Source organism: Trachurus japonicus, chromosome 8 (genome assembly GCF_045865225.1).
Source record: "Trachurus japonicus isolate A0001 chromosome 8, Traja_1.0".
In the NCBI taxonomy this organism is placed as follows: Eukaryota; Metazoa; Chordata; class Actinopteri; order Carangiformes; family Carangidae; genus Trachurus; species Trachurus japonicus.
In genome coordinates this window covers 12,456,784-12,482,924 of record NC_140914.1, presented here as the reverse complement: position 1 = coordinate 12,482,924, position 26,141 = coordinate 12,456,784, and the positions used below count along the sequence as shown (strand labels likewise).

General features: G+C 44.3%; 1 long non-coding RNA gene across 1 annotated transcript in view; it reads right to left on the bottom strand.

Moving 5' to 3' along the window:
- LOC146982750 (uncharacterized) overlaps positions 1 to 18,047 on the bottom strand; it is a 100,395-nt gene extending 82,348 nt beyond the window's left edge. Inside the window, exon 1 of the long non-coding RNA XR_015036274.1 lies at positions 17,937 to 18,047. This is a non-coding gene — a long non-coding RNA (uncharacterized LOC146982750). The remainder of the gene's footprint in view (positions 1 to 17,936) is intronic.
- Positions 18,048 to 26,141: the final 8,094 nt, after the last annotated feature.

The following is a 26,141-nucleotide window of genomic DNA, read 5'->3' as shown; positions in this document are numbered from 1 at the left end:
CTTTAACAAAGTTGTTTCCCCGTCAGATATCAACACATTTTCCTCTAATAAAGTGTTGCAGGGCACAGACACACACACACACACACACACACATCTTTGAAATGCTACAGGCAACATCAAGGACTGCGCTTGCATGGTGCAATTGGAAAGTTGCCACGTTGTCATGGTGATATTTGCCACTTCCTTTAACAATCCAAGCAAATATCAAACATGGAAGCAACTTAAGACACAATGCTGCAAAGAATAAAAATATTAATATTCAAGATTCAAGATGTTTATTGTCATGTATACAGATGTTATAAACCATGCAATGGAATTCTTACTTGCATTGCCTCGCTTCACCTTACAAAAAGATAGAAGAAACTAAAAAACATTTAAACTAAAAATGAAAACAATCACTTCAACACACACACTTTTACAAACCTGAAATGTGCATAAAGTGCATAGTGCACTTCTATGACATATTCATGAATAACACACAATGCATGCAGGATGTGTTGGGCCACATGTGTTATATGTCAAAGTTACAAACTGATGCTCAACTTAACCACTGAGATTAGTTTTGCTTCTGCAGCAGCTCCTCTGTCTGTCTGTGTAACTAAGACCCCTGTCCAGCTTTGACAGATCAATATACAATAAGACTTTGGGAGTGTTTGCTCCATTACTTATTTCACTGCTATGTGCAGTCCATTGTGCTCTGACTAATAAGACGGATGCTAAATAAATGGACTTTGTTCGAAGCGTCTCCACCACAATGCTTCAATTTAGCCCTGGCCTTGTTTTCCAGTACTCCCTAATGGTGAGGGGTGTCAATACCCAAACTCACAATGCACATTATTCCCCGAGTTCAAACACTGTAACACCAAGTAGCTCCGGCAAAGATTAATTTTTTCCTGCAGTGGTTAAAATGAAGAAAATTGATTATCAATATGCACGCCCATAAGTGTGTATACTGTACACCCTCATCTGCCATGCATCATCAGCATCACACCCCGCTGTTTAAAATAGATTAGTGTGTGTGCCTGTCATAAATGATTGATCGTCATGAACTGGATCCATACTCTCGACAACCACTTCGCCGATGAGTTGGGAGTGACAGACGGAATAGATAAACACTGTAAAGCTGACGGAGGAGGAGGCGTTGTTTGTTTTTTTTTGCGAGCGAGTGCTGGACAAGGTTGATTACACCGAGGAAACCACGGGCAGGGGGAAAAAAAAAAGGAAAGAAAAAAAGATCTCGCTTTGTATCTCCATCTTTGTTACCTTGCAAGGTCACGAACGCTGCCACTCACACTGGATTTGACTATCAGTCTGAGTAGACAGTAAGGAAAAAAAAAATGGCAAAAGTAACTTAAACAAACCAGCGACAAAGTGTGTGGACAATTATTTTTGGGCCTCCGACAAGGACGAGTGTTTAAAAAGCAGAGTTCACACACAAATCACATCGTCATGCATGTGCATCATGTACATTGGCACAAAACAATGCATACAGGATGATAGGCTACTCTCCTGTACTGAGGAACCCCCAAGTCTCTAAGTTTTTCCATTATTTTAAAGATATTTTTCACAATGTGTCAAAGGACATTATGAAAACAGTGCAACAGTGTGGGAGGAGGTGAACCCACAGAGAGTTACCACCTGGATGTGCAGCTCCGCTCGGCTTTTACAGTGAGTGTCAGCTGTCCAACCTGCAACTTCACTGTACATCTGTCATCCCTGACATGAATTCCAGTATTTGGCATTCACAAAGAATATGGAAAACATGCACCCCAACCCCTACTCATCATCACCATCATCATGTGATCTTTCTACTCTCTACTCTCACATGACCCAAATGTGAGATGAAAAAAAAAAAGAGCACTCACATAATCCTTTCATCAGCAACAAAGACGGAGCGGCCCCTCTCATCCTTCCCAAATAGGAATCTTATTAAGAAAACATTCCTATAAAGTCGTGGCTATCGGCGCTCACACATTGCCTCTGACTGTTTGTTCCTTCTGGTTCCTCTGGGGCCTCTCTGTCCCAGGGTTGTGTTTGCGACTGTATTTCTAAACAGAATGACAAAGGCTATGAAAGTGTTTGGGATTGAAACTTTTAAAATGGAAAACCCTTGTTGCCGAGTTCTGTTCTCCTCTATCCCTCATTCCGATTTCTACAAAACGCTTCACTTGTCACCACAGACTCCCAAGCCTCCTTTAATAAACGCTCCAAACGAAAACGTCTGGCTTTGAGTGGCAGAGTGTGACTGTTTAAAACCATTGGGATTTTGGTGTAATCCTACGGAAGGCGCCGGCATAACCCGAATTTAAAGTCGCCCTGTCGCTCCACATCCGAGTGAAGAACCTGGAGAGGAGAGGCTAAGGATTGTGAAGAGGGGCTCTCATGTAAGAGCGAATCCAGTGTACATGTTAGCTTTCCAGGGAACTGGGTTCTGTTTGATACACGGTGAGTGTAGAGGCCCATATGTTTTGGTTAAGGCCTTACATCTGACTTTAAACTTAAAATAGAGTGAAATGTGGGTTACCTCCACTGAGGGGGTCCCATGGATGATACTTTGAGGACTGTCAGTCAGTAAGCTGCAGCTTGCGTCAAGTGAAAAGGTTGCTTAGGAACCGCTCACCGAGAGAAGAGCGCCGTTACGTGTTCATCGGAGCGCTGTCATTAAACAACAGTGAAATTCAACCTGACTGATGATTTTCTAAAGCAACAGGGAGGAGAGTGAGACCCACAGATCAAGGCCAGACAACGGTCCGAGGGTTTCACTGAATGCAGCTGTACATCATCGTCGTGCAATGAACCACATCCATTAAAGTTGTTTTTCATGCTAAAGGAGGGAAAAACAACTTTCCCGAACTTTCCTTTTCCTCTGTGTTTTTTTCTCTCTCTCGTTCCTTTGTCTTTCTAGCAGACAGCTGTCTGAGACAAGATGCTGCTTCCACTGGAGACCTCACTCTTTTCACTCACACGCTCGCTGGCTCCTAGTTGCCATGGAACAGCCCAGAAATGGGGCAGATAACAGTTCAATGAGGGAGCAGACACTTTGGATGGTCTGGAGGGAGGCAGCAAGTTTCTAGAGCCCGTCCTGTCAAACCATCAAGCTCTTTTGATGCGTGAAAATGTAAAAGGAAGACGGAGCAGGAGGAAAGATTTAGAAAAACACAAAAATCGAGGGGAGAGGAGAAAAATGGCAGGAGGAAACTAATCTGTTGACTTAAGTCATATTTGTGTGTGGAGGGCTGGAAGAATTTTAAAACTGTGATATGAAGGTAAAGAAAAAATGAGGATGTATCTGTGTTGGTTATATTGTAGGCACTAGGTTTAATTTCAAGTGAGGAAAAAAACAGATTGAAACCCGGATGAAATATGACCGAGACAGTCAATATCTTGCAGCCAGAGAAATGACTCAGTGAAATACAGAAGAAATCAGTATGATATTCTGTCTCCGATGTAGGAATTAACTGACTATTATTAAGGTATTGATAATCTCATAAGTACAGTGTTGATGATTAATTACTACACTCACTCAGTCACAGTGCAAGTGAAAAAAAAGACTGGCTGGCACCGAGGGGCCGTCTATCAAACCAACAAATCAAAATGTAATCATAAAAACCAGAAAAAGACTTAAATTTCACAGGGAAATGTGAGTCTGTCCCCACTGCGGCTGAAAGATGATGCTTTAATAAATCTCAGGGGGCAAATTATCGCATTAAAAAAAAGGGAGAAAAAAAGAAAGAAAATTCAACTGCAGTCCTGGCCATGGCGGAAATCGAGCCTGGGATCTTCTTGCTGGGAGTTAAAATAACTTGTTTCCTACAAAGTCAGCAGGGGAAACAGGGACCAACAAATGAGAGTGAAAACCACCACCTTTGGTTACAAATTACAAGATGGAGTGATTCTGAAGGTTGCACACAGCCCCATAAGTAGGAAAGAACAGTATGAAATATGCAGACAAACAGATATGGGTGAATAAATAAATACTAAAAAAAAAAAGGTCTGAATTTCTCTGACACATCAGCAGAGACTTGCTGGTGACAAACCCAGCACACTTCCTACAGAGGGGTTTGAAGTAGCACTGTCAGGAGAGGCCCCTCAGAGGTTCTCCAGTAAAACACCTGTCTGAAATCAAATTCCCTTTTATTTCACCGTCTCCCTGAGGGGCAAAGACATGGGACTCCTTTGTCTGTTACAAGCACGCAGCACTACGACACGTCCGATGAACGTGGCTGCCATGTCGTTGCCTTAGACTGATAACTCCCAACTTCTAATCTGCAAGATCCTAACTCTTTTTTTTAATTTGTCACATCTTCGGCGCTGAGTCATTGTCGCTAAGGTGTTTGGATAATGAATTTCCTGCACATCTCATCAATAACAAGCGCGTCTATTTGTCTGATGTCTCTCTCCCGTTAATGAAGCTTTTCTTTTGCCTTTTCAGACTCGGTCTCAGCTGCTGCTGGTAACATCACACACTGAGATCTTGTACTGACGTGTTGCGTGTGTCTGAAACAAACTGCAGCTGCTGCTGCTGCTGCTGGTAATATAAAATGCATCATTTCCTGTACACTGCAGGTGCTCTGATAGCAAGTTAGCAACAGTACAAATTAGATAAACTGGGGATAAATTGAAATACTAGACTTCCATTATTTGGCAGGCAGAAGTAGCAAACATGAAAGAAAAGTCATTGGATTTAGACAAATTTGGTAATCAAAGGTTTGTGATTCATGTATTAACTGTGTCCAGTATTTTAGCAGCGACTTAGCTGTGTTTGCGTGGATCTGTGGGAGGGATGACAGTCAGGATCATGCCATGTTATATTATGTTATACCATGCCATATACGCTATGCCACTTTCTTAGTGTTGCATCACCAAAAAAGTACATGAAGAAAGAAAAAAAAGCTATATAAATACAATTTATTTACTTATGTCTCAGAAAGTACTGTGCCGAGATCCATGGTGCAGAGAGGGTGACAGGATCTTTTCCTGTCAGCGAAGGCCCTGGTAGAGCCTTAAACAGCTGCCAGCGTGGTTGTGGCCTCTTGGTAAAGGGATAGTTCAACATTTTGGCAAATTGACCCATTGCCATACTCCCGAGTAGGTTCATTACCTTTAATTGTCGGTGCAAGCTATTTTTAGAATGGCGGAGCAGAGCCGCAAGCCGCTCAGAGCTACGCTACGGAGGCTGATGGGATTTCTTGGTTTTCCCTCATCAAACTCATCAAATACACAATCCAAAAACTCCAAAACGCTCTTGTGGACAAGTTGTGACCTGCACATTCACCACGCTATGAGATAATGACAGAACGTTAGGAGACAGAGTTGTTTTCGAGGTAAATGCAGAGACTGCTTGCTGACAAACTGTCCCTGAAGGCAACGCACATCAGCGGTTTTGCATGAATTTACCTCGAAAACAATTCTGTCTGGTAACGTTCCGTTATTATCTCATAGCGTGGTGAATGTGCAGGTCACAACTTGTCCACGAGAGTGTTTGATTGTGTATTTGATGAGTTTGAAGAGGGAAACCAATAAATCCCATTAGTCTCCGTAGCGTAGCTCTGAGCGGCTTGCGGCTCTGCTCCGCTGTTCTAAAAATAGCTTGCACCGATAAAGGTAACAAACCTACTGCTATGACTATAGGGATTATGGCAATGGGCTAATTTGCCAAAATGTTGAACTATCCCTTTAAGGGGTTCTTGCCTGAACACGTCTGACTCGTACTTTACCGTCTGCCACTTTGTAGTCCAACTTCTGTCAATGACGAAGAGGAGGAGGGGTCAAAGGGAATCGGTGAGAGGATGAAGTTGGGCGATGAATGTCAGGAGAAGAGTGAGTGCGTTTGTAGCACAGAGATTGATTCTTGGAGGAGACTAAGGTGAAGCAGGGTGGCTCCTGCTCTGACACCAAAGATCCCTCAATTCTTGCTGTGTTCAGCCCTCCTGCCTCTACTGGGGCACCAGACGCCATGATTGACATCATCCTTCCATCTCTGTGATTACAACATGTCTCCTTTCCCACCTCTGTACCATCTATCTTCTATCTAAGCCCTAAACATCGACATCGGCATGGCCTCCTCTGCTGGCGCTGACCGAGGAGGAAGAGAGGCATCGAGAGATTGGAAGGAAAGATGTTGTGTGATCAGACCGGCTGTGACACGAAGCCTCGGAATTTATCACAGCCACTTAAACCTACCAGCTACCACTTCTCATGCAACTTCAAAGATTATGTCAGCTCGAGTTTACCACAAAGAGGGAGAAAAATGAGATGTAAATAAAAACTATAAATAAAGTTATTCCTCTGCAACACCTCCAAGCCTCTTTTTAAAACAAACGGGAGGCCCTGCCTGAAGTCATGACAGAGAGCTCTGGGGGAAAGAAGGAGATAGAGAGAGAAAGAGAAAGTTTGATGAAAGGCCATGGACGAGAAGAAACGGCAAGACACAGATGAAAGGAAAGTGTCACATTGGATTGTCATGGGACCGTCATCCAACAGGCATGCGTGTCCAGCAGGCTTGGTCTTCAATGTGAGAAGAAGATGGTGGAGCGAACCACGATGCGTCTCTGAGGAGCGGCCAAACGCTCGGAGGGCACCAACGCCAGCGATGAAGCCAATTCCCAACGGTGCTGAGCAACACTGCTGCCCTCTGGTGCTGCGCATTTCAGGGCATTTGACTGTACTGCACTTGTATCTCCTGTTAATTTTCTTGTAGTTAGAGTCATTGGTGTTAATTTTTAATGTCCAAAACAGTAGCTGGAGATGTATTTCTGCTAATAGCTGCTTCATATTCACCCCGAAACCGGCCACACTTGCTGCACTGAAATCAATGGGAAACCTTAGCATCCCTCCAGAATTGCACGATCAATAAAAGCTCACCGCTTCTGATTTTTTTTTTCCTCCGTATTTTCTTTAAGTTATTATTCTGCAAAAATGATAGAGGATCATGAATTAATCAGAGATATGTTTGCCAGTGCTTTTGCCTTGATTGACAGATCTCCTCACTTCCACACTCAGCCTCCGAGGTTGTCAGATGCTTTTCTCCTTCCACACTGCTCGGCTGCTATCTCACACTGTGGCCCAAATTTGGATTTTCCAAACCCAAACAACTGACAAACGGCACAATCAGGCACAAATCCAAATTCAAGGCTTTAACAATGTACATATATGGACTTGTAAAAAAAATAATAATAATAATGCATGCGTGTTTATCTGAATGTATTTATTATAGTCAGCTGAGTCATGTGGCATTCTTGTGAAAATACCAAGCAAGCAGCAGGGAGTAGGGGGCAACAAACACGACAACCCCCTGAGGAGAAGACAGATTCAGATGCTCCCATTAGGATTCAACAAATTAGAGGTTTTTGTTCATAAAAAAAGAAAAAGAAATATCTTCTTCAAGAATAATCTATAATACTGAAAGTATATCACCACAAAAGATAAAGATTGAGGTTATGGGGACGACACAAATGTACTGTGAGGATTATGTAACTGAAACGCAGAGTTTCACATTTCATTTGGAAGTGAGAAAAGATCCAAGATCATTTTCTCATGAGGAGACGAAGTGAAAACCTAATGCTTCTGTTTCTGTGATTGTGAGCTTTCACAGACTCTCACGTCAGGTGCAGTTGTGACGCTAATGTTTCAGTGTAAATTTTTTTTTTTTTTTTACACAACTCCAGGCTAAAGTCACCTTTGTCACGACTTGCAAAGTTACTTCTTCGAGAGAAGAAGTGAAGAACGGTGTGAGAGCTGCAGAATAAAAAGTAGAGGGGGAAAAAAAGCGAGAGAGTAGACACTTTACCTATGCACTTCCCTGTGTAAACTCCACCGGCATCGACCAATGGGAAATCAATGCACTGACTGCTGCTGTGAGTGTCAATGAAATGTTTGGTGGTGCAATCTACAAAAATTAAAAAAAGAAAAACCTCCCTACATGGTTTCACACACAGAGTCACGGACAAACAGCAGCTCACACACAAACACACAAACACACACACATATACAGTATAGGAGGACAATTAAATAAGAATCAACTCAAGTGTCTTTTAGGTAGATTTTCCTCTGACCCAGGAGATAAACCTTCTTTGAACAAAAAGACACCAGAAAGCAAAAGCTACACTACACAGAAGAAGTTGTCGGGGAAAAAAGTGTTACCTGCTCAGCTCGACTTTTTTTTTTTTAATACTTCCTTCACTGTCACTTCAGGGTAAATGAAGAGGATTTTGCTCTGTACTGTAACAGATAGACTGAAAACTGACTCACATATTTCTGAATACCATCTGGGTGTTCTTAACATAACCCCAGCCATCTGTGTCAGCACACAAGTCCCTCAGAAGAAATACGACTTACAGAGGCAAATACGACTGAGGTACATTTTAGCTTCAAAAACACAGCCCCACTGACAATAACAGAGGTAAACAGCAGAGCATGGGATGGATAAGTGGAGGAGAAGAAAAGAGAAGAGAAGAGGAAGAAGCAGCGTCATAATACAGTGAGTGAGACATTACAGTGATTAGCTGGAATTTAAAGGACAATTCCGGGCGAATTCAACTCTGGGGTGTATTTTCATATCATTTTAGGTCTAAAAGAATGAATCTGAAGATTTTCAGTTTAATCGCTCCTGTTTTGCGGTAGTTGCGTCTGTCCCCGCGTCCCCACGGCAGCAATGAATGGGAGTGGATGTAAGTTCCACTGTTTAGGCTGTTTCCAGCCCTCAAAGCCGCAATTTTTTTCCACAGACAGCGTCAGATGGCTATAACATGCACCGAGAAGTTTATTTACTTCAAGCAAGCCGACATGTTTGTAAAACTAGATCTAATTCAAAGTCTCCCGGAGTCTCGCGCGAGACCCAGTTGCCGTGCTCGGTGTGTTCAGGTGCAGTGGGAAAAGCTACCGTTTGTGTCATAAACACAGGAATATCAACTCTTTACTTGCTTCAAGTAAAAAAAACTTCTCGGCGCATGTTTGAGTAGCCACCTGACGCTGTCTGTGGAAAAAAATGTACACTTCAAGCAAGTAAAGAGTTGATATTCCTGTGTTTATGACACAAATGGTAGCTCCGACTGCGCCTGAATACACCAGCACTGCAACTTCGGGCTCGCGCGAGACTCCGGGAGACTTTGAATTAGATCTAGTTTTACAAACATGTCGGCTTGCTTGAAGTAAATAAACTTCTCGGTGCATGTTTGAGTAGCCATCTGACGCTGTCTGTGGAAAAAAATTGCGGCTTTGAGGGCTGGAAACAGCTTAAACAGCGGAACTTACATCCACTCCCATTCATCGCTGCCGTGGGGACGCGGGGACAGATGCAACTACCGCAAAACAGGAGCGATTAAACTGAAAATCTTCAGATTCATTCTTTTAGACCTAAAATGATATGAAAATACACCCCAGAGTTGAATTCGCCCGGAATTGTCCTTTAACACATCACTATTTTCGTTTTTTAAGTAATAGTTTGACATTTGGGGTGCATTAGATGAGAAAATCGATACCACATTCATATCTGTCCCATTTAATATGAGGCCGCAGCCTTCAGCTGAGAAGCTTAGCTCGGCATAAAGACTGGGAACAGGAGAAAACAGCAAGCCTGGCTGAAAATCCACCTCCCAGCAGCTCCTCAGAGGCTGAAAAATTAACACGTTATCTCTCGTTTTGTTTAAAACATACTGTACCAAAGGGAAAAGGTGTAAATGGAACGATTTGGGCGAGACGGAGGGGGGGGAGGGGGGGCGAGGAGGGGAGTTGCTGGACTATTTGTGAGGATGGTGTTCATCTCTCAATGTAACTCTCCATGAGAAAGTGAGTATGTGTCGCATACTTTACAAAAAAGAAAAAGAACTGTCAATACCAGGATCGGAAAAGTATAATGATCTCCAACTCGTGATTTATTACTCAAAAGATGACTATTAACATTGCAGATGGTGCTAAACCGAACTCACAACAGGAACGAGACATGAGCAGTGGCTTTTAAAGAGCTCCAGGCTTGTCACTGACGACGTCATGCATTACCCACTCTCCCAGATATCGCTGCTTCCATTGTGAATAAATAGCTCGACTGCTGACCAATGAGATACCGGTAGGTAAAGATTATGATAAAGATAAACCGGGGTCACTATGTGTGGCATCATGTCTGTCTGCGGAGCTGCTGTGCTCTGCTGCCTCATTCTTGCTCATGCTGTTTAGTTCTTAATTTAGCCTCCACTGAGCCCAGGAAGATTACAATGGCCTGGACCGGGGCCAAGGTGCATTCAATTCTGCAAGCAGGAAGTGGAAAAGCGCATGGGGGTGATGGTGGTGGTGGTGGAGGGTAAATCAAGATACATCCCTGGGTTGATAGATGCTGAATGGAACCGATAGAGAACATGGAGCAAGGTCGGCATCCATTAACCATGGCTGGAAGTCACAGATGGATAACTCTACAACAGAGGGGTCAGCCTGCACTGTTGCTGTTAACACCTTTGTCTCGCACTGGATATTTCATGGTGTCGAGCCGTGTTCATGAAAACACAGCGTGTTCACAGACATGTGGACATGTAGGCAAACATGAAAGTATGTCAAGACACCATCACCTAACCCTGTAGTGGTGACATCTATTCTAAATAGGCCTGCACAATATGCTGAAAGAGTCATATTGCAATTATTATTTAAAAAATAAAATGAAACAATCTGTTGTTTTTGTTGGATCTATGCTTTGATACTTATGGCAATAACCAGTCAGTACAATCCTGTCATACATTTCATCTTGATCAAAAAAATACCAGCTCCTACAATTTGGATATTTGGCCATATTTTAATTTCAATCATATTTCTAATAATTGTACAGCTCAAATTCCACTTTTCACCTGCTTTTGTGCGACAAGCAAATGTCACAGATCAAACATAGTGGTAAAGGTGTTGTCCTCTACAGACAATGTGTAGTTATTTACACTGATAGCGACTTGAATATATAGAAAAAGAATAAAATCCCATTTCCGGGTGCTCCAGCCAAAGCAATTCTGCAACATATTTTTGAGACATTCGCCTTCCAAACACAAAATCACTGTACATAGTAGAATCCAAATTGGAATAATTACTTTATGTAAGCTAGTGGAACATTTCAGTGAGGGAAAAATGGTCTAAAATACAAAGCTCTTCCCGTCTGCCTGACGGGAGTGAAGCTCCTGCACAGAACAAGACGACGGACAGTCAAACAGCTTCTCAGCTATAGGAGCTGGATCTGGCCTCTTTTGCTGCCCGCAGTCCTCCAGGATCCCAAACCTGCATGGCAATGATGGCGCCAATGTCATGCTGTCACCTGAGCTGAGCCATTATTACACAGGCATTCTTAATAGCCCTATAGATTAAAGTCCAGAGGAACAAGACACCAACAGATTAAAAAAAGAAAGATAGGAAAGAGGATGATGAATTGCCTCAGATTGCCAGGCAATCATGCATAAATTACTAAGACGTGCTTAGGTATAATAACCAGCGCTGTTTTAAGTGATCGCTCACTCTCGGGGAAGCTGTTGTGTAAGGGGGAGTGGGTGGCGATGTAGGGGGGGAAAGAGACGGGTGGCGGGTAAAGAAAGGAGCGGGTCGCAGCTGTCTACTCAATCACATCACCGTCAAGGGTATCGCCCTGACACTGTCTCCACTCTGTGCCCCGAGCATCCACACAAATCTCCTGATAGACAGACGCAGCAGTCAAACAGCACCCTCTCGTCCCCCTCCTCCACCACCACCGCTGCCGCTGCCGCTGCCGCCGCCAACATCCCCCGCCACGCACCGAAGGCCCGCAAAGGTTCCCTGGGCATGTCTCTGTGGCCCCACAGGCTGCCACTGGGAGCCCCGGCAACAGCTGATTATTCAGGATCTGGGCTAACAAGGATCTGCCATGTGGATCTCAAAACAACATGTTCTAGTTGTGAATACGTCATGAAGCAGGGGGAACAGGCTGTCTTCTGCCTCTCTCTCTCCCTCTCTCTCTGGATGCTCTGCACTTTCAGCAGCTTCGGGTAGGAGGACTGGAGCCAAACTCTCGACTGTGGCATCTGGGTCCAAACAATACGGGCATAATATGTAGTAAAAGAGCAGCACATATAGAATTTCACAATAACATAATACAGCCGTCCTCAGACCAGCCTGTAAATTAAAGGCCCCAAAGAGCAAGTGGCACAATATTAAAGAAATATACAATACATACAGATATATATCATCATTTGTTTTCATGGGTAGCCGCTCCCAAATTTCATATAATAAATAATCATGGTGAAACAGGGAAAACAGTCCCTGTATGTTATTATTATGAAATATCTAATATATGAAATTTCCAGACTTCTCATTTAGCTGTTTTGCAAACTTTTCTTTTTTTAATGCCTGTGGCCAGAGATCAGTTAATGTAATGCATGCTGAAGTGCCAGTACCGGCCACCAGAGCAACAGTCAACTCAGTGCACATGGATGATTTTGGTGTGTGTTCATCTTTTCGGAGGCTCAGCTGATCAGAGGCACAGTTTTCCCCAAAAGAAACGGCACACAGAGGACACCAGGGATTAATATTAGTGTATGTCTGTTTCTCTCTCCCCTTCAATAATGTGCACCCAGCCGCATCAGTGCGACTGTCTCTGCCATCTGCAGCTAACTCAAACAGCCAGTGTGCCTGGCAGGAGTTCAAGCTATATAGCCACAGTTGACTCTCTCCACTGCGGGAACTCTCATGGGGACCGTCTCTCTCACACCGGTACAACACTTGTGGGCCCGGGTGTTAGTCCCCCGTCTCCAACTTCTCCCTTCATCAGCATCACTTCTGTGTGTTTCTCTCTTTAAAAACTTGCCACTGCAGTCCCTGTTCCCTTTAAACCCCTGTATCTCTGCCCCTGATTGCTCAGAGTCCGAGCGGTGTGGTAATGCTAGCGCAGCAGGGAGCTGGGGAGCAAAAACAAACTTAGGCCACTTAACTTAATCGTATTCACAATGCCAAATTAGGCAGAAATACAGAAGTGGTTGCCAACAATCCCGCCCAATCAAGCATATGCACACACACATAGCGGGAGAGAGCGTTTTTCCTCTGTGACTCATTATAGACCTGATAATAAGCAGGAGATGTAGGTGAATGGGCAAAACTGTAAAAAGATACACTGGTTAATATTTATCTGGCACTTTGTCTCCATCATCTATACTCCACAGTGCACAGAGAGAGGGGGGGGAGGGAGAGGAGAGAGAGAGAGGGAGGGAGGGAGGATTAATTGGTCCACTTTTCCTCCCATTAATCCATAAAGACACTATAGAACAACTCTCCTCCTCCTCCTGTTTTTCTTTCTCTCTTTTATATCCCCCATGACCTCCAGTTCAAAGCAGGAGTGCAGAGCAGAGTTTGTGTTTGTACAGATGAGAGCTCTCTCCTGCAGAATCTGACGGAAATGAGAAGGTACAGTTGAAGTCTGTCAGCCCTCGTCTCAAAATAACAGGTGGCAAAGAAACGGAGAAGAGCAGAGCATGGTGGGAAGAGCCGGAGGGTCGATAGGCCAGAAGAGACCAAACCTTTGGGGATGAGTCAGGGAGAGGAGAGGAACTCAAAGAAAATGTGCCCGAATAAAAAAACATTCACTCATCCCCACATGCACACATACACTCGAGCAGATACAGAGAACTCATCTGGCACTGCCACACTTGGTGCACATGCGCTTAAACCGCAGCCTGAGGTTCATCTTAGCTCGGTCACATAGCTTAAGCCAGTTAGCCAAGGTTTGCTCCTCTGGACCGAGCACCGAGTGGATCACACCAAAGGCATACCGCCACACCGTGTGTGCGCAATAGCGGGCCACTAACCAAAGGAGCCGCAGCTGCCAACTCATGGATGGCTAAAGCGCTGTGCGCCGGTATACCATCCAAGCTTGGCACCGCACACATGCACCGACTGACAACAACGCCGGTCTCTGCAGCATCACAAATGTGCCAGGCTTCGCTAACAAAGAATGCCACATGAAGAGGCAGCCGACCTGAGAGGTTCGAGCTCGCCTCCGGGGTAAAAAGCAGTCAGCATCTAACAGTCTCATGTGCTACTGTACTAGCATATAGTACATCAAAGTACACACTCAGTGACCCATGGAGACGCACACAGAGGACAAACTGGATCTATGTCTGTTCTAAGTGGCAGTTCACTACTGTGCCATTAACCTTGGAGAAAGGAACTAATAAAAGTGTGCTTCTGCCCCCCTTTCCTTTACTCTGTTAATTTGTCCTATAAATGATTTTCAATGTGGCTCTGTGTCTGAAGCAGACCTGAGGATAAGGCAGGAATTTCACTGGTATTGTGTGTAACATATGCAGGAGTAGATTCTGTGCAACGTGTAGAAAAACTGGAAATAAAAAAAAGGAGGAGATTACAGCAGAAACAAAAATAAAATTATGCCTGCAAGTAAAGATGGTTTGGAATCACATAAAACAAAAATGGAGAAGCAGCTCTGAGAACAAAACCGAGGAGCTGAGGGCTCCGTCTTGCATTGAATTGACCCCGTGTGCAGACATTTGCAGATGAAATATGCTGCAAGTTTAAATGTTTAACTCGCTGAATTTTATTTGAGTGTCTTAGAATAACTTCTTTTTTTTTTCCCCCGGTGTGCAGCGTGAGTGGCCGGGCACACACTGCAACGCAGCACAGATGGAAAAAAAGAGAAAAGAAATAGAAGACATAACTCCAGTCTCAAGCAGCAGCTCGGGTCAAAGCAGCTGATCGTCGGAAGGCAAAGCCACACATCAGGAATGATCGTCTACTCTTATTTTATTAAAGAAAATAAGACGTTTGCAGTGCTGTTAAGTTGTGCACAAGCAGAGAGAGATCACGACTCGGCCATTTGACTGGAATACTGTCATTGTCCCAGGACACGAGTATGGGAGGGGAGTCAATTTATTGATCAAAGTATGGCTACGACAGGAGGCGATATGCCCCTTTAAACCAGTTAACCTCACGTCACAGAGAAACCAATCAAACAAGTTACAGTAGGTAGCTGCACAATGGTAATATATTGTCCGGCAGTGAAAACATGGATGACTTGACAGCTCTGTATGTGCTGTATCAGCTTCTTCTTCTCTTATGCTGGGATCAAACATGATATTTTTGTCTTTCATGATGGTCACCTCACCATGTCAGATTAGACACTCACAGTAGCAGAAACTCTTGCCGTGTCTTGGTCGGGAGACTGGCAACACTGCAGAGTATGACCCTGACCAATCATGGTCCACGACCCTGCACGAGTTCATACGTAGGTCATCGCGGAGGCCTTTCAATCAGCATGGCTACAGTAGTGCTGTGTGTGATGCTAGTGGGCTTAAGCTCAGACACGAAAAAGAAAAGGAAGAAAAAACTACTATGGAGCTCTTGTCTGTGAATGTGGAAAAACCATTCACTTATTGAGCGCACATCAAGCGAGCTAACTTGTGTGTAAACAAAGCGTCAGAGCACTGCGTCATCCTGTTGGTCAACATCAAGGTTCATGTTGTAGGAGATGAGATGGCAAAAATTTTAAATGCTAGACTTTCTGTCAGGCATCGTAGCGCGTCCTAGACATGAAATCGCTGGCCTTCAGTTATGTTACACTACATGTCCATTCGTCCAGAGCCAGCCCGGCAATGGAAACGTGTCTGCCACGACAAAATTGTGTGGAAAATAGGCCTGAATACGTGTAGTCTGTTCAATTTCCAACTTTGATTTCCCAGACAAGAAGTGTATCGCATGCACATAGTGGACGAACATGTTTTAGTATCTTATAAGTCCTGTTTAGGTCAGTAGAACACAATGAGTCAGACTAACAAAACCTTGTGTAAAGGTACTGATTGCTGGGTGACGAGAAGCGATGACACAGAGAGAGTGGGTTTGAAAAAGGAATGACCAACATAGATAAAGTAAGGCAGAGACTGATATTCATCCCTTTGCAACCATTATTAACTTGGTCCAAATGAGCTAAGTCAATAAAAGCACGGATACACAAAGCCTCTGCTCAACTAGAATAACAAGTAATAAAAGCAGAGAGAAGAGAAGAGAGAGTTATTTAAGAAAAGGGCATGAAGAAGAGCAGAGAGCAGAGAAGAGGGACTCCTGCTTATGAAGGCTGAGCTTGTTAGTGAAAGGAGACAGCGTTTTAAAAAAAGCACTGAACACATGCTCAAATTCTCACCCACCGAACGGACACGATTGGACATAATAGAACACGTACTGGTGTGACAAGGCAAATGTGTCCCTGAGTGGACCGCGTCCCCGTGACGTCAATACAACTGTGGCAGTTAACAACGTGGCAGACTTTTCGCCACCGTCTGTTCTGCACGCTAACCTACAGACCGAGCCTTGCACTTGGTGGACAAAGAATGGGAAAAAAAGAGGGGTGCGGGGGGGGGGGGGAGAAAAACAAAAGCGATTGATATAAATGATCTGCCGGCCGAGAGAGGCCCCCAGGCAGGGCCGAGCGAAGGTCCGCTCGATACCAATTGATCGTGGGAGGCCCAGGCATTCGTCTTAATTCTGACTAATTAGGGCAGCGGCTGACGAGGAGGGGGTTAGAGGGACAAGTTGTTGGTGTGTGCGTACGTGCGTCTTTGCATCAATGGGACCTCCCAGATTACAAAATCAAGCCCCCATGTTTACAAAGCGTGGAACAAGTGGAGGATTAAGGAAATCAGTTTAGGAAACAACAACCGTCACCACATTAGTATTGCTGCCAAAATAATTCCCCTGTCTGTTCAGTGGGGTGCCTGACAGGCAGGATGGGAGTAAATCCTCCTCTCACTTTTTTTCTTTTTTTTTTTTTTATCTTGTTTGTGTGAGAACTGCTGATTATCTTCTGCCAACATAAGTCTGGCCTTTGGTAGCCAAGAGGCAGCAGACGAGAGATGCTTTTCTAGCCTCACCCATTCCACAGATAGACATCAAAGCCTTTTAATTGGCAGGAAAAGAAAAGTGGGGCTTGATCACTGGAACAAATGGGGGGTGGAAGGGGAGGGGGGTAAAGGATGATTTACGTGCATGGTCCTCTAGTGTGAAAAATGATGAGATGTAAGCTCCCGGTGCGAGGGTGAAAGAGACAAGACTGCGCGGACACTTGAGGGAAATTGCTTTAGTGTGCAATTCTGCAGCAGTAGATCGTAGTGGGAACCTGGCGGAGGGGGGAGGGAGGTGAGGGAGGGAGGGAGGGATGTGAGCCGAGCCGGGGGGTAAGAGTTTACAGGTAAAGGCTTTTTAAAAGATCGCACCATTTGGGAGCAGGCATTGAGCTGGAGCCGAGCTCAGACTCTGATTTCTATCTGTCACTCCCAGAGGATGTCGGCGGCGTGAAGTGGAAGCGGTGGCAGGAGGGGAGGTTTCGTTATGAACAAGGGGAGGGGGCTGGGGGGGGCAGGGTAGGCGATTCCACCTGACTGAAGATCACAATCTGATGACAGAAACACACACAGACAGACAGACAATTCATGTGGAGGACTCCGTGAGCCGGGGCCCCCCCCCCCCAACGCTGAACTGACCACGCAGACAACGGTGACAAAATATCAGTGAGCCAAAGTGACAGACAGGTAGCGGATCTGTATCAGAGAGGACCCCATTGTTGAGGGAGAGACAAAAACGCTCAGACAGGCCACGCTGACCTGCTCCCTTTGTCGCTCGCTCTCACAGGGGACGGCAGAGACTGACAGATAGATATACTTGAATATCGGCTTCTCGCTCCCCGTTCTTTGACACATAAACTTCGCTGCCCTTTCCACCTCCGGCACCCTGTTCCCTGCCAGCTATTCTTATCTTATCCCGGCTCGGCACCGTCCGTCCGCCCGCCCTCGCTCGCGCCGCAAGCCCCCTGTGGGCAGAGATCTATCAGGAGTTCATGAACAGAAACACAACAAACCAACGGTGGGCGTCTGGATATCCTCCCCCCCCCCCCACCCCGACTATAAATACCGCGTCGGCTCCAGACGCAGTGTCATTCTACTCACATCAAATTAACCAATCAGGTCGGACATGTCCCCTGAATTCTCTTCTCGTCAGCTCAAGTGTGATGTCCTAATGACTGCCCCGGCCGTCGATACCGGTCCACATAACAGTGCACCCTGAGGGGGGACAATTAGGGAGAGTAGGAGATGTTTTCCTTGATAAATGTTGTCACTGCTGGTATTGGTACTAATAAGCTGTAATTTGCTGTTGCAGACTCCGATGACACACACACACACACTGTAACGACACAACTGCAGACAGATGGGTGAGCCCTGCAAGGCTTTACATTAAAGTGACACAAATGCTTTCATTAACTCAGAAGAGTGGGATTCACAAAAATGTATCCGCTGTTTATGAGATTAGGCCCGTGTGACACGCGGAACATTTACCAAATGTGCAGTAATGTGCTTTAGGTGAGATAGAGAGGGGAAGAGAGGAAGACTAATTTCTCTATCCTGTTCCACCAGTAGATCTATTCTAGTTCTATTGTTACTATAACTATATTGCAGCTGAGGGTTAATTTTCTTTGACCTCAGCTTGTAACGGTGTGTGGAAACTCATTTATTCTACAAGGCAGAGGGGGCAGTGAGTGGAAATATTAGTGAGTTTTGTTCTACTCTGAACATACTTCACAGAAATATTAGAGGAGTTTGCACATAACTTCCAAGTTCTTTTTAAATAATGCTCAAAATGACCGAATGTCAAACAGCCATCACAAGTTATCAACAGTGAAAATACAGTCCGAAACCTCACAGACGTTCAATTTGAAATGATATGACAGCGAAAATCCAAGCAAGTTAAATCCTCATTTCTAAGAAGCCCGACCCGGCTCTCGTGTCATGTGACACTTTCAAAACTGTCACTCGTGAACTTTTCTGCCAATGGAATTATTGATTATTCAGATGATTTCAGCTACTGCTTGATGGCTATACTGAAAAAAACTGTTTTGATGGATTTCCTCTGTCCAACAAAACAAAGAGAGCTCAACTCTACCTGATCTACGTGCTTTTGGTACCAGAGACTTCTTGCAGATGGGTGTCGATACTATAGAGACAAGACATAAAAGCTATAGTGATGTCATCTTCAACAGGACGCACACAGACAAACAATGGAGGATACTAATGGGAGACATCTGCACTTTCTCAATTGAGCACGGCGTGGGTTTGCAGGTTACCATGGTAAAGGTATAGCAAATAAGAGAAATCTAACATTTATGTTGACTCGGATAGCTTTAAAAAAAAAAAAAAAAGCTTCAATGCAGTATAGGAAACACTGGTGGACAAAGAGACCAAGTAAAATAAGTGAACGATAAGTATAGAAGTGCTAGTGAGGCATGTTTGGTTGTTAAAAGTGTTGTAACAGGCTACAGTGAGCGGTGCATAGTCCCTCAGCTGCTTAAAAAAGGGCCCTTTCGCACAACTACGACTAATCAGCAGTGTTTTTCATGCCACCTTTTGGCGTCGTCTCACCTCGCCTGAAACCTCAGTAGAGTCGCCTATCAGATACTATCAATAAGTACAGGTGGAGTGGAGTCAAAGGGCTTTGTGTTGCCTTGATCCCGTTCCGTGCAGTGGAGACGGGGTTATTGGGAAAAGTGGCTATTCTTGGCTCCGAGCAGCGGGAGCAGATGAAGAGTTAAGAGGCCAGGGAGACGGATCACCACCAAGACACTGTGAGAACACAGGTGGCGTGAGACCGCGGCGCGCTGTCTGACGTGCGGGTGAGTGACGGCTACCAGTGGAGCAGGGCTGACTTGAGCCCATCAGCAGATGCGACAGCAGCGCCAGTCTGCAGCAGCCAACCAGCATTCAGCATGAACAAGTGAGCAGTAGCCTCATCGGACCGCTCCCCTTGGCTCCCTTTCTCTCTCCCTCTATCTCTCTCTTCTCAACTTTTTACTTTCCCCCTCTGTGCCGCCATCCTGCCAGAACCGCGACGGACGGATGGACGGACGGATGGATGGACGGGTGTGTAGTACTGTTGACATTGCAGTGGAGCCGTCGCCCTAAACTGTCATGTGCCGATTCGCTTGAGTCAATATTTACCCCGATTTGAATATCCTTGTTAGGCCGTCATCTGACAGCAATTCAACTGATTAAAGGACTTATTCAAATGTGGTGTAGGCAGGGAGCAATCCCTGGGAATTCACTGGGATTGGCAGTGCATTTGGGGAAACATTGGGAGCTCGCATGTAAACACCTATAGCACCGTCACATATCAGCCTGACACTGCTCTGTAAGGGAGAGAGAGAGGGTCGGGGGGGGTGGGGTGGTGGGGGTGGGGGAATCGCATTCAGCCATCAACAGCAAAAATAACTATTCATTTAAAGATGAGGTGACTCGTGTGTCACCATGGATAATAACTGATGACTGTGGGGGTTGTTCCGCTTTCTGCACGCATAGCCTACAACTCAGTCAGCGTTTCATGCATTTATTTACAAAGACCCTTAAAAGTAGCCCAAGTAGATCTAAATAAAATCTACAGTATCCATTTTCTTTTTCGTATCATCTTTCGCAGAAGCCCCCAAAATCCATCCTTTATGCCCCATACCAAGCCAGGTCTTCAATTTAATTCCCCCATCTGTGGCCAGCTTGAAATATTACCCAAGAAATGAGATCCGTGACCCTGAATACAGAGTGCGAAGCAGCACCGGGAGCAGGATGGAGACATGGCCTGATTCCGTGGCTAAGAGGCATGCCTTAGTGGGGGGAGGAGGGGGAGGAGGAGGCTTGGATCCCCTCCCCAAGTGGCATGGCTAAATATTTGCCCTCCTCCACTTGGCTGTCTAGACGCATCCACTCAGCCTCCCCTTCCCCATCACTCCTCTGTTCTGCTCAGAAGCGGCGGCAAGAGCTGGCACGGTCACCCAGGCAGGGCGCCAAACCCACGACAAAAAGTTTCTCCTCACTGTCATAGGTCACGAAAGTTCGCCAACCTGGTGAGGATGAGCTTCGCATTTTTAAAAACCTCTGGGCCACCATTCGGGGGAGCCGCACGCACACCAAGCGAGGGACGGGAGGAGAAAAAACACTGTCAAATGGTCTTTGTGCTTTTCAGTGACTTGGAGAAACGAACCCTCAGAACTCGACGAGCGGTCTCTCCGGACTTCTCTGAGTTAGTGTTCCATATTCATTACCTTTTTCTTCCACACTCACATGGCGGGGTTTTAATTGCCTACAATTCAGACTAAAAGGCAAGAGGAGCGGAGTGAAAGCGTCATTCCTCCTGAGAGGGAGATGTGGGAAGTCCACCACCAGCACACTCAACCTGATAGACGCATAATAAGAGCCCTCATTACACATAACCAGATTATTCCCTTAGCCATCAGCTCAAGTTAATTTTTCCCCTCCGCAGAGACTTGCAGTTGCCGGGCCCCCCACCCCCAACAAACTGATGAACCAGCGCGCATCACTGCTGTGTAGCCACTTAAGGTGGGGTCCGAGTAACCCCATACAGATCATTAAACAAGTCAAATAAAACACATTTCATTTAACGACTGCTCTTCTCTTTATCCACCGGGTGTGATGAAGGTGAAACTGTGAAACGGACATGTGGATGGCCACAAAAGAGGCAGTGCAAAACTTTTCAATTGGTGCAACTCAACACTTTTTTTCTCCTGAAAACCTGCAACTTTTCAAAATTGATTGACAGACTGGCTGCTGATGTAAATTTTTTTATTTTCTCATTTATTTACTTTTTTCCCCCTGTTTTTTTCTTGTTTTGCTATTTATTACAATTTATCTCAGTTTACTTCATTTACTTTTTTGACTGCTGTGTGTTAGGTCTTTCCTGTCTTATGCCATGTCATGTCTTTATGTTTGTTTAATGTTTGTCACTGGTATTGCACAATAAAAAATAATAAATAAATAAAAATATGAAGCTATGGTCAGCAGCTGGTTGATTTAGCTTTAGCAGAGAGAGTGGAAACAGGAGAAAGAGTCAGTCAGTCAACAGTAATATCCCTTATATGTCTTGTTTAATCAGTACAAAAATTGAATAGTAAAACTGATACATTTGTAATTTCATTGACTATTGTTGTGTCCAAAATTACTTTATAATTCATACATTGCTTTGTTAGTGATCATCAGTTTTACACTACTTTTCATTAAGCTATGAGCTACTATGAGACTACTATCAGATTCGATTATTTTCACTACACACTTAGACCACTCTACCAAACTGTATAGTCACTAGCACTACAGTGGACTATATAGGGAGTTATTTCGAAGCCTGTTTTGCAGGAACTTTTTGGATTATTTGTGCTGGTTGCCTAGCAACTGCCCCACTAACAAAAAAAATGAACACATCACGACATAAACCCCTGTCAAAACTCAGACTATACTTTTTACACTTTCTACTTTTGCATTAATAAACCAATGAGGTTTAATATGATAATTAGGAAGCTTTAGGGAAGCTGGTCAGCTCATCTTTGTCTCCCAGTGTCTCTGCCGTGTCCCACTGCGCTCTCTCATACCACTTGACCTCAAAGTGAAGTATATATCCCATAATACCTACCTCCTGCTTTAAGCTATAAGGGCTTAGTTCTGATGCCACCAAGATCAAATGGATTTAACCTAATTGCTAAGTAACTTTTCCACCACAAAATCAATGAGCCCTGCCACACAATAAACGTAGAGCGGCATTCTTTCAAAATCTTTAGCTTTGTCTTGCAGAATCAATAAGTAATCGGCACTGTTTAATAGCAACAACCTGACACTGATGGATGGACAGCAGCAGCAGCAACCCAATGTTACTTGTGTTCTTTAGACAGCTGACATTAAAAGCTACTGTAACGGTAACATGGAAACAGTCTCAGAAGAGAGTGAGGTCAGGAGTGCATGTATATAATGCATGTCGACGAGTGCATGAGTGTTGAGAGAAGGAAATGTGAATAAAAACATAAGTTTGATGCCTTAGCGGTGATAAATAACAAATGCAGGGGAAGATATTTAATTCATTTGAATTATCATCTGTTGTTGCACTTACTGTTGATAAACATTTTAAACAGCACCAGCGACTCTGCAGCCCTCGTTTGGCGCCCATCCACCTGTCAGGTCTCATCACTGAGGTCATATCCTGTACGGTCTGAAATTATGAAAATGAATTATCATTAATTAATCAGAATTTAATAGCACACTCAATTCTGTTATAAAATATTGCACTGCTGCACCACCAATGCCATCAATTTGATTTCAGTCATAATTCACCCCACAGTAACAGAACTAACTGAGATGCTGTAAGTGTGAAAAACCTGGTCTGTGGATTTCAAAGATATCAGATTCTGCATACGTAACAAGTTCATTCAACAGAATTAACAGAATTTTAAACTTTCAGCTCGGCTGCAGTCGAGTTATCATGTGATGAGGAAGCAAACTGCTGGAGAAGATGAGGGAACATGCCTCTTACACATGCTGTTTTCCATTGCTCTGCACTGCCTGGTTGTTCTGGGCTCTGGTTATATTCTGTCACATTAACGTTGGGATAGAGGATATGTTGACAGAGAGAGGACATTGCACATTGAGACTGTAGGGCTTTTCTAAGGCTGGTGGCATTGGGACATGAAGACAAGTGCATATCTGTGTGTGTCTGTGTGTGTGTGTATAGAAGTAGAGGGTTGCCTGTGGAGTGGAGCATGTGGATGCCCACCCACTCAGCCGCCTCGCGGCCCTCGTCATTTCGCATCAATCCACAGCCCCTCAATATAAATAGGACAGGCATCCTAAAGCTACACAATACTAAGGGAGGCAATGGCATTATGCGCCGACCCAGGGCCCCTCAGCCCGAGATGGGACCAAACCAGCCAGTTATAATGGTAGTTCCCTTCTCACTTAATAGAGCACTATTTTGGCAGCTAGTATAAAATTATTGTACCACTTTGTACAGTAACAGAAGACAGGTGAGCACTAACAGACTCCAATTAAACTGTTGGTGTGGAAACCAAAACACAGCTCTTAATATGGAAATCTAGGGTTTATTTGTTTATTCTATTCCTCATTTCCTGTGCTGTTATTGCAAATGTCAGACACTTTATACAGCTTAAAATCCATCAACACTGTACTCAAACATCAAGTAATATACACAGGCTTTAAAATGTGATGGTTAAAATAATAAGCAGCTGGGAAACACATCAGCAAATCATTATTTGCTTTGTACAAAAGCACAAAAGTAAGAAGCCGGAGCTCTAACTTATCAGTCTGGTTTCACAACTATTCAAGGGTGTTTGATGAAAGTTAGTTTGAATGTTGCCTGCAGAAAGTACAAAGTGAGCCAAATATCTGAGCAAATGTATCTGGGCTGTAAGGAATTAAAGGTGGTTCACTAAAATAGAGAGTAGTTCCACATGGTAGGTTCCCTGTGGCGTCACAAGCTTCACACTTCATTACTGCAAGGCCAGCGACGTGTGAAGCCATTATGTAGGAGCATGGCAAAGGGAGTGCGTGTGTTGGGGGTACGACTAGGGGGTGTGTGTGTGCAGGGAAGGGTGGGGGAAAACTAATAACCCCCCCCCCCCTTGCACAAAGTGCTTTCTGGAAGCAGGATCAAGCTATTCACATGGAAACATTATTTAATATATTCAAACAGCTGGGAGGTGTTGTCTGTTGTCCCTGTGTCAAATGAAGGAGGACGAACAAACAGCTGGCAGGGCATTTTCTTGCTCCACCACGCTGCTTACAACAATACTTTAACAAACGGTCTCTGATGCACATGCATGGGGCAATTTGCAACGAATCGCATGCTAAATAAGCTCCAGACTACTGTCATGCAACTAAATCCAAGACTCATCCATGTCCTCTGTCTCTATCATAGGCCAGGAGTCAACAAATCTGTGTCCTCTACTTCCACCCAGTGGCCAAGAGCAGGACGTCACACTTGTTTATGCTACTCTTGACAGCAACACATCTGTTTCTTAATGCACAGGCAAGGACACGGGTAATGCAAAAGTTAGTGGTGAATGCTAAATATAAATGTAACCTTGATGCATATGTCTCAGCCTTTGAGGAGGTTGTGAAGGCAGTGCCTTATTGGCTCTGTGCTAGAGTGTAAAGAATAGTTTACAACCATCAAAGTTAATCGTAAAATAAGCCTTTGCTCTCACTTAGTGGAAACAGACTGTTTTTCAGTATTTTGGTATGTTGTGATAATGAATATGTTCTGCCAAAGGCTGTTTGACTGCCAGCTGCCCACTGAATTACAAAAGAATAGCTGATTATTTTGAAATCAGCATTTCAATTAGACTGGTACTGGCAAGCCTTGTGCTCAAAGCCTACGAGTGAGTGCACAAGTACTTCTGTAAACTGTGGGACAATCGAACATTAATTTTCAATCAAAAACTTTGGGATTCATGGCAGTATCCCCGGGTACTTATGCGTCTGCCAACGGTGGGCATTTAGCACTGATTGAAATTTTGGCTGGTGAAATTAATTCAACAAGCCAGGCTAGCAGCGTGACAAAGTTGCGCACTGACATTTTCATTCAAACAGACAGTTGACAAGACGTATGCTCATAGACTACAAGCTGTAATTCATTACATGGGTGGTACTGAGGACCTTAGTTCACAGATTTACTCTACAGGTGACAAATTAGGCTCCACAATGCCTCAATGAGGAACAGGCCAAATGGGCAACAAGATGATGTGTGTATGTGGTGATTTGGCAAGATGATGACAAATATTGGTGAAGAGATAGAGGGGGAAAATATAAGATGTAGCCTATATGTTACAGGGCCAGGAGCAGTGCAAATATAATACAAGGTATAGGCCTGCTGTGGCCAGATGCAGGCCCAAATTCAATAGTAGACGTGGAAATTACAGAGGAAATTTTACTCAAGGAGCACCCCCTCACTGTTTTGGAGTGAGTTAGCCTATACAGTGCAAGAAAAACTAAGTGTAGCCTATAAAATGAAGACAGGTGTAGGGAAATATATTTCAGAAATGTAAAACAAATTGTAAATGGACATGTCACATGAACATGCCACAAAACATTACTTACACGAGTATTTTTATGATGAATGGCGAAACATCTCGTCGAGTTTGACACTTGGCATTTACAAACAAACAGGCGACAGTTAGCAGTGTCAGTGCACAAGTTGTGTACTATTAGCTTTTTCTTTCTTTCTTTCTTTCTTTTTTGATTCAGTTTCTCGGACATGTGAGGTCAATTCGTCTTTTGGTTAGGAGAAAGGGATGCATTAGACCCGCGCAGGCCTTT